Source organism: Gobius niger (assembly GCF_951799975.1).
Source record: "Gobius niger genome assembly, chromosome: 9".
NCBI classification, from domain to species: domain Eukaryota; kingdom Metazoa; phylum Chordata; class Actinopteri; order Gobiiformes; family Gobiidae; genus Gobius; species Gobius niger.
Window position 1 is genome coordinate 9,345,761 of NC_136860.1, and position 15,455 is coordinate 9,361,215.

Below are 15,455 nucleotides of genomic sequence, written 5' to 3' on the forward strand. Positions count from 1 at the left end.
ATTGTAACTCCCTCCAGGACCCACAGAACCTTAGACCTCTATTTCTTATACATTTTAGACAAATGTTTGCAAAGAAGTGCATGCTGGGAGTTGTCAGGTGACTCTGTCTTGCCCCTCGTTGTCAGTGCAGTTTGGAAATCTTCTAGTTTCCATTGAAAGGATTTACAATGTTTGGCCTTTTTGGGACTTCTATTTTCACTCCACACCTCTCTGACTCTGTGGTGAGTTTTACCGTTTCATCTTCAAACTACAATGCGATCATTTGGTTGGTTTTGAGAAGTTTATTTGTGTTGCAGTCGCGAGTAGAACTTCATTAACGGAACGCACATTTTAAGATTGTTAAGTAATTTTACAAAAGTTCCTTCAAGTTATAAATGAAAAGATTGTTGAGTGCTATGAGGCGTTAGCTTGAATTCGGCAGAAACAAAATGCAACTATTGTCCTCGATTTGTTGCTTATACTGTTTTAGTTCAAGCCAAGGGTTTATTGTTTTGCTCATCACCTCGACTATTGTATTGAATATGACTGTTTTTTTTTTTTTGGAGGGCCGGTCTTGACCCAAAAGTCCCGGGCCGATTTTTTCTGCCAGTCCAGCCTTGGGCTCATGATTACTGTGGGTCATACGGCGAGGAGTCTATTTTTGCTGTACGCAGGTCAAATCAGCCACAAATTTGCGCTTATCTTGTCTAATGTCAGCAATATGGCGGAGGATATTTAAGCACACAGACAGCAAGTTTCACCGTCCAAGAGGAAAACTTATCGCCCCATTTTGAATCAGATGAGGACAGCAGCAGGAATGAGGTGGCAGTGAGTGGGTTTAGCTGGACTGCTGGTAGTGAAGGGTGCGTTTGACCTGCCCTTTATTTCTCCAATGAGGTGGGCTCCGCACTGCACACAAACTGTACACAATGGGCCACTCAGTAGTCAGTAAGGGCCCAGCGTAAGGAAGGTTTGAGACGAGAACTGAAACCAGGACTCCGCTAGGTCTTACCAATGAGCGGTATGCGGTCGGAGGAAGCCGGCAGGATCTCATTGAACAGTAGCTGCATCACAGTGACGGCCAGGAGGATCGTGATCTTAAAGCCCACTTTGTCTCCTGTGTCTGATACGAGGAACGAGGCGAAGTCCAGGGAGAGGAAGAACAGCAAAGGCACAATGTAGTTCACCACATACAGGCCCCAGCGCCGCTTCATCTGGATCTGGGAGAAGAAGAAGCAGGAAGAGACTCACAAAGAGAGGAACTACCACCATTTGAAACTGGTTTGTGTTTGGAAGTCTGACGCCTGATTCACAAGGGGTTCAGTACGAAGCAGGACTAGAGTTCCTATATCACGGTGGTTCACTTTTCAGTATTTAGTTTACAGAAGTTTGTATCGACTCACAGTGTAGGCGATCACGTCCTGGGGGTAGAAAAAATCTTCTTTTTTCTCTGTGATTGTGACGTCGATGAACTTCCACTCATACTGTGCCCGCAGCGTTTCCAAAGACCACCTTGTGATATCGCTCGAGTTCCCAATAGCAGACAGGTGAATGTCCCTGTCTGAATAATAAAACAAAGTCCTGTGAGTTTCTTTTTTCATTCTACTTTACCATAAACAAACAAAAATCAGCTTAACTAAATGCGTTCAGCAGAGTTTAATCCATGCCCCACACCTTTATTTCGACTTGGAACCTTAAAACCAGCTCTGTCCCACAAATTTACTTTTTGAGGTTATAATTTTGCAGATTTATGAAACTTGTAGTAAAAAGTACCATGTCTGGTGACGTGTGAAATTTAACAAGAGACCTGGGGGCCACCAAAAATTGGCCTGAGGGCCGCACTTTGGATGCCCCTGTGCAGAGGCGTAGTTTGCCATTAGGCAAGGCAGGCAGCTGAGAGAGAGAGAGCGTGCAGCGTGTTGGAAGACACATCTCCGACAGAATGTGGAGAAGTTCTGCTTCTGGCAGCAAAAATGAAAGAAAAGGAGGAGAAAGAGGAGGAAGGAGAGCAAGACAGCAGCGAGTGTAATAAGTTACTTTAGTTGTGTGTCTCTGAAGTGCTTTGCTTTAGCAGCCTTCATTGTTTGGCATGCAAATATCATCAACAAGCGAGCGTTCGTCACCGTGTGCCTTCACCCGCCAGGTTTTCTCCAGCTCTTCTCTGAGCCCCTGGTATTTCTCTAGTTTCTCATGTTCTTTTCTCCTGATGTTGAAGTCGCTTGGTATGGCTATGTCGACCACAAAGGCTTTCCTCTGCTCTTTGTCCACCACCACAATGTCCGGTTGGATCATTACCATTCTGTCCGTCTGTATCTGAAAGTCCCACAGGATCTTGGCTCGGTCATTCTCTACGACCTTTGGAGGTGTTTCCCACTTTGACCTTGGGGTTTCCAGCCCACACTCTCCACAGATGTTCCTGTACACTATACCAGCCACTTGGTTATGGCGCTCCATGTAAGCTTTCCCTGCCAGCATCTTACACCCTGCAGTTATGTGCTGGATAGTCTCATTGGCCTCTTTGCACAGTCTACACCTGGGGTCTTGAACAGGTCTCTGAAACAAAGAGATACCAAAAGATCCATAAATCCCATCACTATCTGGGAGAGGTGTGCGTGGATAGTGAAGTCCGGACATCATCTCCCTTCAGACAGCAGCACTTTGGGGCTTTGAAACTGAGCCGAATGTCCTGGTTCAGAACGGCAATGCCTAACTTTGAACAGAGCCTTTTATGAACTGCCCTCTAATGATCCAATGATGAGCCTCACCTGAGTAAGTGGCGGATCTGAAGGTCAGTTTACAGCTCTGTGTGTCGAAGGGGAACTTGTACGGACGTATCCGGCAGGTGCTCACAACCACTTGTTGATCCCTATGCCATATGCGGCCGTTGTACTTGACCGTCAGGAACGGGCTGTGAGTGGTCTTGTCTTTGTCTATCCTGGTGCAAAAAGCGGAGACAGAAAATTCAGCACAGTAGTAGAAGTCACATGTTTTTATGACGAAGATTTCTACTTACATGTCTTCAATGATAATGTCTGGCTTCCATAGAGCTTCAGTAGGCACATTAACGGCCTCGATTCCACAGAACTCTTCAGGGTCCCATTGGATGAAGTCATTTTGCCAAGCCTCAAAAGCACATTTCAAACACATAAATGTTCACTATTCTTATTAATTACTTGAAGGTATTACTTCTTACTTACTGTTAGAGTCCACAGATAGGATATAAATTTCTGGCCAATCTCTTGCTGCAAAGAGAACATTTAAAAATCACCTTTATTTTAATATTTTGGGTCCTTTGCATAGTTCAGATATGGAGAGCATAGATTATTTGACTTGTTTCTAAATTGCTTCAAATGGCTTTTACCAGCGCTGTCATGGGCTGCTGTATGTGTGAGAGTAACAAAGTGACAAAATTATCAATAATACTGACCACATCTAGAATGGCGTAAATGACCACGCCCAGTGTCACGTTGGTGACTGAGTCAGGATCGTTGACCGGGCGGACGAAAGTAAACTTTTTTTCACTCAGATTCAGATGGTCCACAACACTGTAAAACGTACAGTTCTTCACTGAAGAGGCCACACCTGCAGGTAAACACATAGGACAGATGTTTTTTGATGACTTTAGTTTAGTTTAGTTTTTTTGAACTGTTCACATTCATGTTACAGAAGTCATATCATTACACAGTAATGAAAGCTCCAAAGGAGTAGGCTGAAGCCAGGAAGCTTATGTGCGCCTACCCCTATATTCAATAATCTCAGTACTCATATACAATTATGAATGTTTTATAAAATATTGATAAGAAATAAAATCTCCACCTTTATCTGAAAGGTCATTAACAAAAATTATTCAATGTTTTATTCATTCATCCCACTGCAATGGTTTGCCTTCAATAGTGATATTTGAATTCAACCAAAGTAGCTGCCACTGTCTTCTTGGAAAATCAACCATGCCTTCAGTACATCTTTGAAGATGTACTTGTATTCAGCTGTTCTATACATAGGTTTAACACAAGACACGCAGTAAATGGTCCTTTTACTCTTCCATCATGTAAAACCCAGACTGGACAGAAGGCTGTTATGTTCAGAGGGATGAAATCCTGGAACTCTTTGCCTAAAGACATTTCTAACATTGCAGACATAAACATTTTTAAAAAGACTCTGTTGTCACACTGCAACAAATGTAATATGTTGTAATTGTGTATTTATATTTTTATGCTGTTGTGATCTGTGATCATTGTATGAAAATGTGATTTTATAATCTGGACCCCAGGAAGACTAGCCATTGTCAAGGGCAATGGCTAATGGGGATCTTAATAAAAGAAGAAAAGAGAAAGGTGATAAACCTTTTATTAAATGAGTCTGAAATACATTGTCAAAGTGTAATGTTTTAATTTGATAAAAGGGGAATAAATTATTTGAAGAAAAAGGAAAAAGGCTAGTGAGCCATTGTTTGTTGTTAGAAATTTTACTGACCCAGGAGGCTTTTAAAGTACAATCCGTCATCTGAAGATTTTTAAGATTCAATCCACCATATTCATAAGAATTGTATTAGTATGGCCTTTTAATTTGATCCGGTTTGTGTTCCGCATAAATTTGAAAATCCCTTTTTTCATAGTCTTTAAAAAACTTAGATGTAGGTGAAGGAAGGATCATTAATAGATAAGTAAACTGTGGGATTTTCAATGTATTAGTAAGTGTAACCGTTCCTTGCACGGTTAAAGAATTTCCCCTCCATGGTTGCAAAATCCTATCTATCTTTTCCATCTTCTCTTCAAAGTTAAACTCTACAATTTTTTTACAGTCTTTAGGTAGATGAATACCTAAAATATCTACTGACCCGTCACTCCATTTAACAGGAACAGAACTATTTAACTGAAAATGACTATCTTTTAATGCTCCAATTCACAAGATACTACATTTATCAAAATTGGGCTTTAATCCTGATATATTTCAAAAACCTTTTAAGTCCGTTATTAAGGCCTCCAAAGAGGTCTGTTTTGGTTGAATGAAAAAGGTTGCGTCATCTGCGTACCTTGTTAGCTTAATTTCCTGTCCATTTGGAGATAGCCCTAATATATCTGGATTATTCCTTATTTTAATTGCCAAAATCTCAATACATATAATAAACAAATAAGGTGACAAAGGACACCCTTGGCGCACACCTCGTGTTAGCGGAAAGGCATCTGATACATAGCTGTTGTTTATCACCCGACTAACAGGAAGGTTGTAAAGAGTTTCAAACCATTGCATCAGGTTCCTTCCAAAGGTAAAATACAATAAACATTGTTTAATAAACCTCCATTGTACCGTATCGAATGCTTTTTCAAAGTCTGCTATAAATAATAAACCAGGTTCTTGATCATTCTCATAAAAATCCATTGTATCCAACACACTGAGTGGCCTCTTCCTGAAAAAGGTTGAATAAACTCCCGTCCTCGTAGCCAAACGCGCTTCTATTTCCCCGTCCGTGACATGATCGTTAGGTAAGAATAAAGAACAGGTGTGTCCAGTTATAACGAGCTCCACCTTCACAGCTGCAGCGCAAACATGACGTCTGTTCAGACGCTCAGGGCGATGTGTTTGTTTTGGCCTCAGCTGACCTGGAAGCACCTCGGGCACATCCTTTTTATTTTTTTAATTATTTTTTTAATTATTTTTTTCTCTTTGTTTCTCTCTTACGACAGAAATAATGAAAACGCTGTTTTACAAATTAAAATCCGTCCGTAAGCATAGAATTAAGACATTACATTACAGACGCTGAGCACTTCCGTTCCGCTGTTACGACACAACTGAACACTCAGTCGTTCACCAGGAGAGGGCGGAGTAGCTGCTCAGAGAGCAGGATTCAGGAGGATTACTGAGAGCTGCGCGAATGAAGCCACAAACCACTCTGGGGGTGTTTTTGATAAGGAAATAGCATAACAACATGGCTAAAAGCTCCAAAAAGTTGATTTTGCATGATATAGGACCTTTAATGCAATGCATTTTGAAAGAATGCGGGTGTCAACATAAAAGGTCTCTAATTCTTTAAGTATCCTGGATCTTTATATTTTCCATCAGGGTTTTGTTTCAACAAAAGAGAACCTTGTTGGAAGGAATAATTAAAGGAACTCAACAATGTTTTTTTTTATTCTGAAAAAAGGTCTTGTATATCTCGATAGGGATGCCATCAATACCCGGCGACTTCCCTAAAGAGAATGAGTTAATAGCATCTCGAAGCTCGTGCTCTGTTATGTCTCCCTCACAGCTTATTTGCTGTGAAACGGAGAGTTTATGAACATTGTGAGGGCAGTATTGTTCAGCCACACTGTCAGAGGCCTCTAATTGTTCATCATTAGAATATAAGTCTCTAAAATACGTAATTCCCTCATTTAATATTTCTTGTGGATTTGACAGTAGAGTATCATTTTTATATACACTCATATTCTTTTTCGCCTGATTTCTCTGATTTAGTCTTAGGAAATGAGCTGTACATTTCTCTCCCTTCTCCATTCATGCAGCATGTGACCGAACGATGATTCCACCTTGGTAAACCTGCGTGCTCTCTATAAAAAAAAACACACGAAAAAATAGTTTGAAACTATGGTCAACAAAATAGGAAGAAATGGGGGGAAAGTAGGCAAAGAACTGAGGAAAGGGAAAAAAGGAGTGAATAGTCCGTGTCCAATGGGCTATATGCACAGTGATCCCATGTGGTTTCCATCTGGACAGCAAACCCGGCGCTGTCCTTCCTGTCTGCTATCTCTTCCCATGAAAAATTAGCAGGGTCCCACAGAAATGAAGCGATAGCTCAAGATGTTGTAAAGGACAGCTGGTAAAAGTTCGGATGTGACTGGAGCAAGTTAAAAACATTAAGTGAGACGTAACGACTTCACTGGAGGTAACCTCTTTATGTAGCAGTGACTGTCCATCACTAACTCGCTGTGCTTTACTCAATCTCAAGATGTCTCTTCATTTGTTTGGGATCCTGCTATTTTTTAATGTAAAAGATACTGGACAGGAAGTACAGCACCAATTTTACTGACAAGGAAGAAATCACGTAGGGACATCGTGCATACAGCCCATTCAATTAAAGGTCCTATATCATGCAAAATCGACTTTTTGGAGCTTTTAGCCATGTTGTTATGCTATTGCCTTATCAAAAACACCCCCAGAGTGGTTTGCGGCTTCATTCACGCAGCTCTCAGTAATCCTCCTGAATCCTGCTCTCTGAGCAGCTGCTCCGCCCTCTCCTGGTGAACGACTGAGTGTTCAGTTGTGTCGTAACAGCGGAACGGAAGTGCTCGACGTCTGTAATGTAATGTCTTAATTCTATGCTTACGGCCTGATTTTAATTTGTAAAACAGTGTTTTCATTATTTCTGTCGTAAGAGAGATGCAAAGAGAAAAAAAAAAAAGAAAAAAAGAAAAAGGCTGTGCCCGAGGTGCTTCCAGGTCAGCTGAGGCCAAAACAAACACATCCCTGAGCGTCTGAACAGACGTCATGTTTGCGCTGCAGCTGTGAAGATGGAGCTCGTTATAACTTACTCTGGACACACCTGTTCTTTATTCTTAACTAACGATATGTCACGGAGAAAAAGAAGCGCGTTTGGCTACGGAGTTTATTCAACCTTTTTCAGGAAGAGGCCACTCAGCTGTTTTTTTCTCCGGGATTCAGCGACTATCACCAAAATATTGTTTTTCTGTGACTGTCTCTGATGGATGTTTGGTGAACCTTCACCTGAATCAAAGTGGATTAACTTTTATAACCAACGCGAGTCCCATAATGTAAACGGGTTAGCTTGTGTGTTAGCATATTAGCATGTGTGTTAACCATTTATGAAGCTGTGTCGCAGATGTCAACTCCGTATAACTGCATCGTGAGGCAATTTCACTTATTGTTGTTTATTTATATTACGGTAAAGTTGTATGTGCGGAGAGAGGGGGCGGAGTTAACTGAATCGAAGCGTTGTGTCTTCCGGGTTTGAAAAATACCTCCAGAAAACACTTATATTTATCACAAAAATGAGTGCTCAATAGTGGTAGAGGTACAATATATCATATAAATGCCTATACTTAACTTTGGAATGGCTAAAATAGCAGGATATAGCTCCTTTAAGTCCTGAAATGACCTCTGATGCAATCACTTAAAACTACATCTCTAGTTCACCAGTAGGTGGCAACGCAAAAACAATTTCTTCCTTTGCCATTTTCTGGCATCCGTCTGGACTTGTCCCAGAGCCCAAAATGAGAATTATAAAAACCTGTATTATATTAATTTTTACATTCGACCTCCGATTCTTTTGTCCTTTTTTGTATTAAAGTTTTATATAAAGTATTTTTCTTTTGGCAGGCCTATGTCATCCATGGGCTTGCTTTATTCATCTGCGTATATGTATACATTTTTATAGGAGAATTTTGATCATATAAGTGTTTAAATGTATTATGTAATGTATAAAACTATATGCTTTGTTTACATTATTTTCTCCAAGAACATCATCCCAATTTTGTTTGGACAGGCTTTGGTCAAGAGTATTTATTGACTGTTCAGATCTTAGTCTGATTTTCTTTGTTTTACTTATCTTTTTCGAATTTATTCTTTTTTCAAAGGATATTAAAAATTTGCAAGTGATCGCTGAAAACTTGTCAATATGTTATCAATTAAGGTAGTGCAGTGTGCAGTAATCCTTGGGGAACGTGTAATCATTGGATATAAAGAAAGACTGTACATAGTATCTATGAATGTGGGTCTATGTCATTTTGCTTTTAATAAATCTATGTTGAAATCCCCACATATAATTAGATCTTTATGATCTCTTATTTGTAAAAAAAAAACGTCCATGTGATCAATGAACACTCCCATGTCTGCACCCAGTGCTTTGTCATCATCAGAGGCGGAGCAGCTCTGTTGCTACTTGAAACGTACACCAACCAGAACACGTCCTTGGCCGATGTGTACAGCCACATCTGGGAAAGCCTTAATTGCGATCAATAAATGTCTAATGTGCTAAATAGAATTGTGGCCATCTCAGAGCCCGGTTCAAGCGGATGTGGATGAAGCTGTGAGTTACAAATCATCTCTCTGTGGCTGGGTGTCTCCTCACTATACACTCAAGGACAGAGGGCAAGAGTGCTGCACATCAGTTTGGCCACAGAGACAGCACTGAACCATGGGTCAAATGCAGAAAACACATTTGTGATCACTGTTGTTTTCTTTGCTAAGTGAAGGGTCACATGCTCTAATATTTGGTTGTAGCACCTTTAGCTTTGACTCCAGCGCCATTTGCTATGGCATTGTTTCCATACCCTTCTGCAATGTCAAAAGATCCAGTGTTGCGTTCATTTTTTTTCTTTCATGATAGCCTGTGCTATCATAATGTAGCCTGACAATTATTAAATATTTTATTTTAAAAACTGTAAAATAAAATCTCCAACTCTGTGTGACAAAAATACCTCATTCAGGACTTGTTCTTAAAGGAGCTATACCTTTAATTATTTTTGTCCCATAAAAGTATATTGTAAAAGTAGTAATTTGTGGGGGGGGAAATCTGCCTCATGAGTGAAGTTTGCGTTGTATTATGATTTGTTAATGTTGTGTATGGCCAAACCTAATAGTCAATATGTAAAAGGGATTTACCTTTGTCGTCACATAGTGACTCCTTTTATGATGAAAGCATGTGCGGTGACATGTGCTTATTAGTTCTAACATGCACACACTTCCATGTTGGCATTCACCAACCTCAGAACAGGCCCAGACAATTTATCTACTTAACACATTGAGGGACAGATCTTGTGGCGGCGCACGGGGCGGCGCAGGCTCTTGGCAAATTATTTTCCGAGTGGCGGCGCTGTATGTGCCATTCGCCTCCGCCATCTGTGAGGGGGCGTCACAAGAGGAGGTGACTGCACTGATGGAAACACAAAGGTGCTCTGTCAGGAATAAGAGCCGCTGCAGTTTTGTGCAGACTGTGCTCGCACAGATAAATCACTTGCATATCGAATTTGCGGCACTAATAATACACCCCAAGGCGTATTAGCGTGTGCAAAAACGTTTTTTTTGTTTTGTTTTTGGCACTCAACACATAGGAGCACAAAACAAATAATTTCATTTTTGGCACTAGGAATGGGACGGTATGAGATTTCCACGGTATGATAACCTTGACAAAAAAATACCATGATACAGTGCCTCTCGTTAGTATTCATACACCTTGACCTTTTGCACATTTTTTTCATGTTTACAACCCTAAACCTAAAGATTTTATTTTGTTTTTTTTACTGAACGTTCACACACAAGTAACAGACAGCTGTGAAGTGAAAGCAAAATGATACATGATTCTGTTATTTTTCCAAAAATAGAAAAGTGAAAAGTGGGGCTTGCATAAGTATTCATACAGCATTTTCTGAGTGCATTAAATTGCCTTAATAACATTCATAATGACTCCAGAATGTTCACACCTTGGCCTAACGGTTAAATTGAGGCCACCTGTGTGTAATCTACTCTCAGTATAATTTCAGCTGTTCTTTTAGGCCCTCAGAGCTGTGGTCGGAGTGTATTGGTCACTAAACAACATCATGGAGGTCAAGGAGCACCAGAGAGGTCAGGGATAAAGCTGTGGAGAAGTTTAAAGCAGCATTAAGTTATACAAAGATTTACCAAGATTTAAACATCTCCTGGAGCAACTGTTCAATCCATCATTCAGAAATGGAAAGAGTAAAGCACCACTGCCAACTTACCTAGACACGGCCGTCCACCTAAACTAACAAACTGAACAACGAGGACACTGGTAAGAAATGCAACCAAGTGCCCCAAGATAACTCTGGAGGAGCTGTGAAGTGCTGCAGCTGAGCTGGGGGAATCTGTACATGGGACAACTATAAGTCGTATCTACACAAATCTGGCCTTCATGGACGAGTGGAAGAAGAAAGCCATTATTGAAAGGAGGCCATAAGAAATCCCATTTGAAGTTTGCTAGAAGTCATATGGAGGACACAGCTCCATGTGGAAGAAGGAGCTTTGGTCAGATGAGAGAAAAATTTAACTTTTTGGCCCAAATGCAAAACGTTATGTATGGAGCAAACCTAACACTGCTCTTCGTCCTGAGTGCACCATCCCCAGTGTCAAATATACGGGGGGGAGCATCATGCTGTGGGACTGCTTTTCCTCAGCGGGGACTGGGGAGATTGTAAGAATAGTTGTGAAGATGGATGGAGCCAAATATAGAGACATTTTGGAGGAAAACCTGCTAGAGTCAGCAAGAGAACTGAGGCTGGGGCAGAGATTCACCTTCCAGCAGGACAATGACCCTAAACACAAAGATAAATCTACAATGGAATGGTTCAATAAAAACATATTAATGTGTTAGAATGGCCCAGTCAAAGTCCTGACCTAAATCCTATCGAAAATCTGTGGAATAATCTGAAAACTACTGTTCGCAAACGCTCTCCTTCTAATGTGACAGAGCTTGAGTTTTTTTTTTAAAGAGGAATGGGCTAAAATGTCAGTCTCTACATGTGCAAATCTTGTAGAGTCAGACCCCAAAAGACTTGCTGCTGTTATTACAGCAAAAGGGCGTTCACAAAGTATTCATTCATGTTGTATGAATACTTATGCACGCCCCACTTTTCACTTTTCTATTTTTTGAAAAATAACAGAATCATGTATCATTTTGCTTTCACTTCACAGTTGTCTGTTACTTGTGTGTGAACGTTCAGTAAAAAAATCATAATAAAATCTTTATGTTTAGGGTTGTAAACATGACAAAATGTGCAAAAGTTCAAGGTGTATGAATACTTTCGAGAGGCAATGTATAACGGTATACCGTGAAGTTTTGTGTTTCATATAAAATGTACAAAAAATCATTAGCCAACCAGAGCAAATTCTGTCCTCTGAGTTTCTGCTGATGCCCACTGGGCGGCGCTATGATGTGCCGCGAGCAACATATAATCGTTATCTGTTGTCTTTCATACCTTCAGCTATAAAGCTGCTAAACAAGGATGAATCTCATTATAATCATTAATGTGTCGTCTTAGATCAATTATGGCTCCAAGTCTTTGTTTTCTTGCTGACTTATTTTATTAATTTGTAGGCGTGAGGCCTATTCTTCTTTGTGCTGTATTTATGAGATGAACGAATGTTTGGCTGGGAAGCTGCAAATGAATTGCCCCTTAGGGAGAAATAAAGTCTATTGAATCTGAATCTGAGAACAGGGTTCAAATTCAACAAACAGGGTTAGTTTATGCTACTTTACATGCTGCTAAGGATCATGTGTATTATTGTGAACAAATCAATAACTTATTATCCAAAATAACACTGTTGACCTTAATCACTTAAGTCACAGACTAAGTTCGCTGATGCTCTAATCACTGTTTGTTCGATGTCTGCACAGAAACTTCCAAAGGAATCCTCACAGCAGTGACACGTAGCATTTTAATACCATGATATACCTTGAAACTGGTCATCGTCCCATCCCTATTTGGCACTCAATGTGTTAAGAATGTGTTGTGAATCTGGTGCAGTTTTCTGAAACTGCCGTCATAAGTGCGGATTTTAAGTAGTTTTTTTTTAAAGAAGATGCTCATGAATGAGGCCCAATGAGTTCTAAAATGTATACAATTTATTTTATTTGCTAAAAAGGAAGTTCCCGCAGCCGGTGTAGCGTTACAGCAGAAAGGCCAGTAAAGTGTAAAGTGCACGATATGTGGGATAAAAATGATAACAAGTCAACAAGAAAACAAAATGATAAGTCATAAAAATGTCAACATTGTGATATTTTACAAAACCACTTCAACACTGTATATTACATTGAACCCATTAGAACATAAGCAATTTCATGTAGTTTTAAATCTTCAGCAAATTGTGTCACAAAAAAGACTCAAAAACTGCCAACTCAGGAGCAAAGCAAGGCTGAACAAGGACATTTCTAAGTTGCATATGTTTGTGTAAATCTGTCATTTTGAAGACAAGTTAGGGATAGGGATGAGGAAAAGTCAAAGCACAAAAACACCTGCTATATATTCAAGTTTTATAAGTTGATATGAGTTTAGGAATAAAGAACTTACTGATGTGGAGGAGCAGACAGGCCAGTGCGGAGAGCTTCATGATGAGAACTGTGCAAAATGACTGAAAGTGCAGTAAATGAGCAAAAACACTTGGCCGGCGACTAAGCCACTCCTTTCTCCTCTAAAGTGACCGTCAATCTCCTCAGAGAAAATCACTGGACCACAGTGTATTAGCACGGTCATGTAATAATGGCCAATGTTGAAATAAGTCAGACCAAAATATGGCAATAATGTAAAATGATGACAGAATGACATTTTGCCAGAATGTGTTGACCTTGACATAATTTGGGAGCGAGTTTAGGCTTACTGTATGTCTGCCTAAATTGGTCATAAATGTGGTCTGATTTTTATTTAAATCACAAGAATGAGTAAACAGACTCTGCTTAAACTAATACCATTACATGACATCAATTTTTTATTGACCATAACATGTAAACATTCACAGGACAGGGAGGAAAAAGGAAGTGAACCCCTGGCTAAAGCTCCTCCATGAGCTATTTTATTTATGCAGACATTTACAGTCAGGTGTGTAGTCCAATCGGCTTTATGCAACACGGGAGCGTCACGTGACTTCTGAGCAGGGCTGGACTGGCAGAAAACATCGGCATATTCAATGCAATAGTCGAGGTGATGAGCAATTCAACCTGGATAGACTCAAACAGACAAAAGTAGTGATTAGAAAGATTTATTGACATGTATATTAGTTTTGGCGATCAGACCCCGGTGGTAGACATCGATGTATGAAAGTCAGTATGGATGAACAGCTTGGAGTTAGGGATGTCTTCCCCCGGAGCCTGGACACTGGTGGTGGTATAGGAGACCAGTGAAGCTGCAGCAGTTGAAGCCGTGGACGGAAGAGGCGGAAATGGGGTGGAGGCGGGTCGCAGCGCAGCTGGGAAGCGAACGAACCATGATTGGTGGGGCTTAAAAGCGGGACCGAGGGCGATGATTGGCTGCTACAGAGGTGCGGCTCTTGCGCTGATGGCTGAGGTGGAGGTGTGGCCCTCTCGGAAGAGATCATTGGCTGGAGGTATGTGATGCTGAAAATCGTCTCCCAGGTTGAATTAACGCCTAGGCTTCATAACAATAAGCCCTTGGCTTGAACTAAAACAGTATAAGCTACGAATCGAGGACAAGAGCTCCATGTTGTTTCTGCTGAGTTCAAGCTAACACCTCATGGCATTCAAACACTTTAATCTTGTCATTTACAAATTGATGGAACTTTTGTAAAATTACTTAACACTCTTAAGATGTGCGTTCCGTTAATGAAGTACCTCTCACGACTGCAACACAAATAAACTTCTCAAAACCAACAAAATGATCCAACTGTAGATTTAGATAATGAAATGGTAAAACTCACCAGAGTTAGAGAGGTTTGGAGCAGAATAGAAGAATAGAATAGAAGTCCCAAAAGGCCAAACATTGTAAACCCTTTCAATGGAAAATAGAAGATTTCCAAACTTCGCGCACTGACAACGAGGGGCAAGACAGAGTCACCTGACAACTCCCAGCATGCACTTCTTTGCAAACATTTGTCTAAAATGTGTACAAAATAGAGGTCTAAGGTTCTGTGGGTCCTGGAGGGAGTTACAATAATCTATTTCCTCTTATATTGGCAATGTGAGGGTCATCATGAGTGTTATGTCCCAGAGGCCCATTGCTCATTATATGAGATTATCTGTGAACCATAATTCAAGAAAGCGCCACCAGAAGGCGTCACATCCGCCTAGTGGAGGAATTGTGTAATTGCATCTATGTAATGATAGACATTCTATTGGCTTTTCCCGCTAATTGTGGGCCGGTGTAAGGTAATACGGGCCTTATCTCGATCTGACTGGCCCAACCGGCTCATAAGTACGTCGGCCCACTGGGAAAACTCCCAATTCTCCCGATGGCCAGTCCAGCCCTGCTTCTGAGTGGATCCTCAGTTGGTCCTGCTCATCCTGTCTCCGTTATTTCCCTATGAGGTCTTGTTTAAAAAAAAAGCTCAAGATTACATGGCAGTGAGTTACTGGTGGACTGTCACAGCATCAGCATCAGTTTCATCGCGTCAGGAGCAAAGAATTCAACAGAGGAAGCTTCCTGCTCATCACGGTAAGTGTTTTTGTCTTGAAGCTAAACACTAATTGAAAATTAAAATTAGTATAAATACTTGTTTGTTGTTTAATTTTGTGGTGTTTTTTGATATTAGCCCTTAGCCACTACCTCAAAAAACATAGGCATTTCCTGAGGTCAAACATTTACATCCAGTGTAATGCAAGGTGACATATGTCAAGCCTTTGTTATAATTTTGATGATTATCACTTACAGTCCATTTTCAAAATCTTCACATTTTCTGAGATTTCTAATTTGGGGTTTTTACAAGCTGAGCCAATAATAATAATAATAATCAAAAATGACAACAAATAAAGGCTATATCTCATTTTGCATGTAATGAGC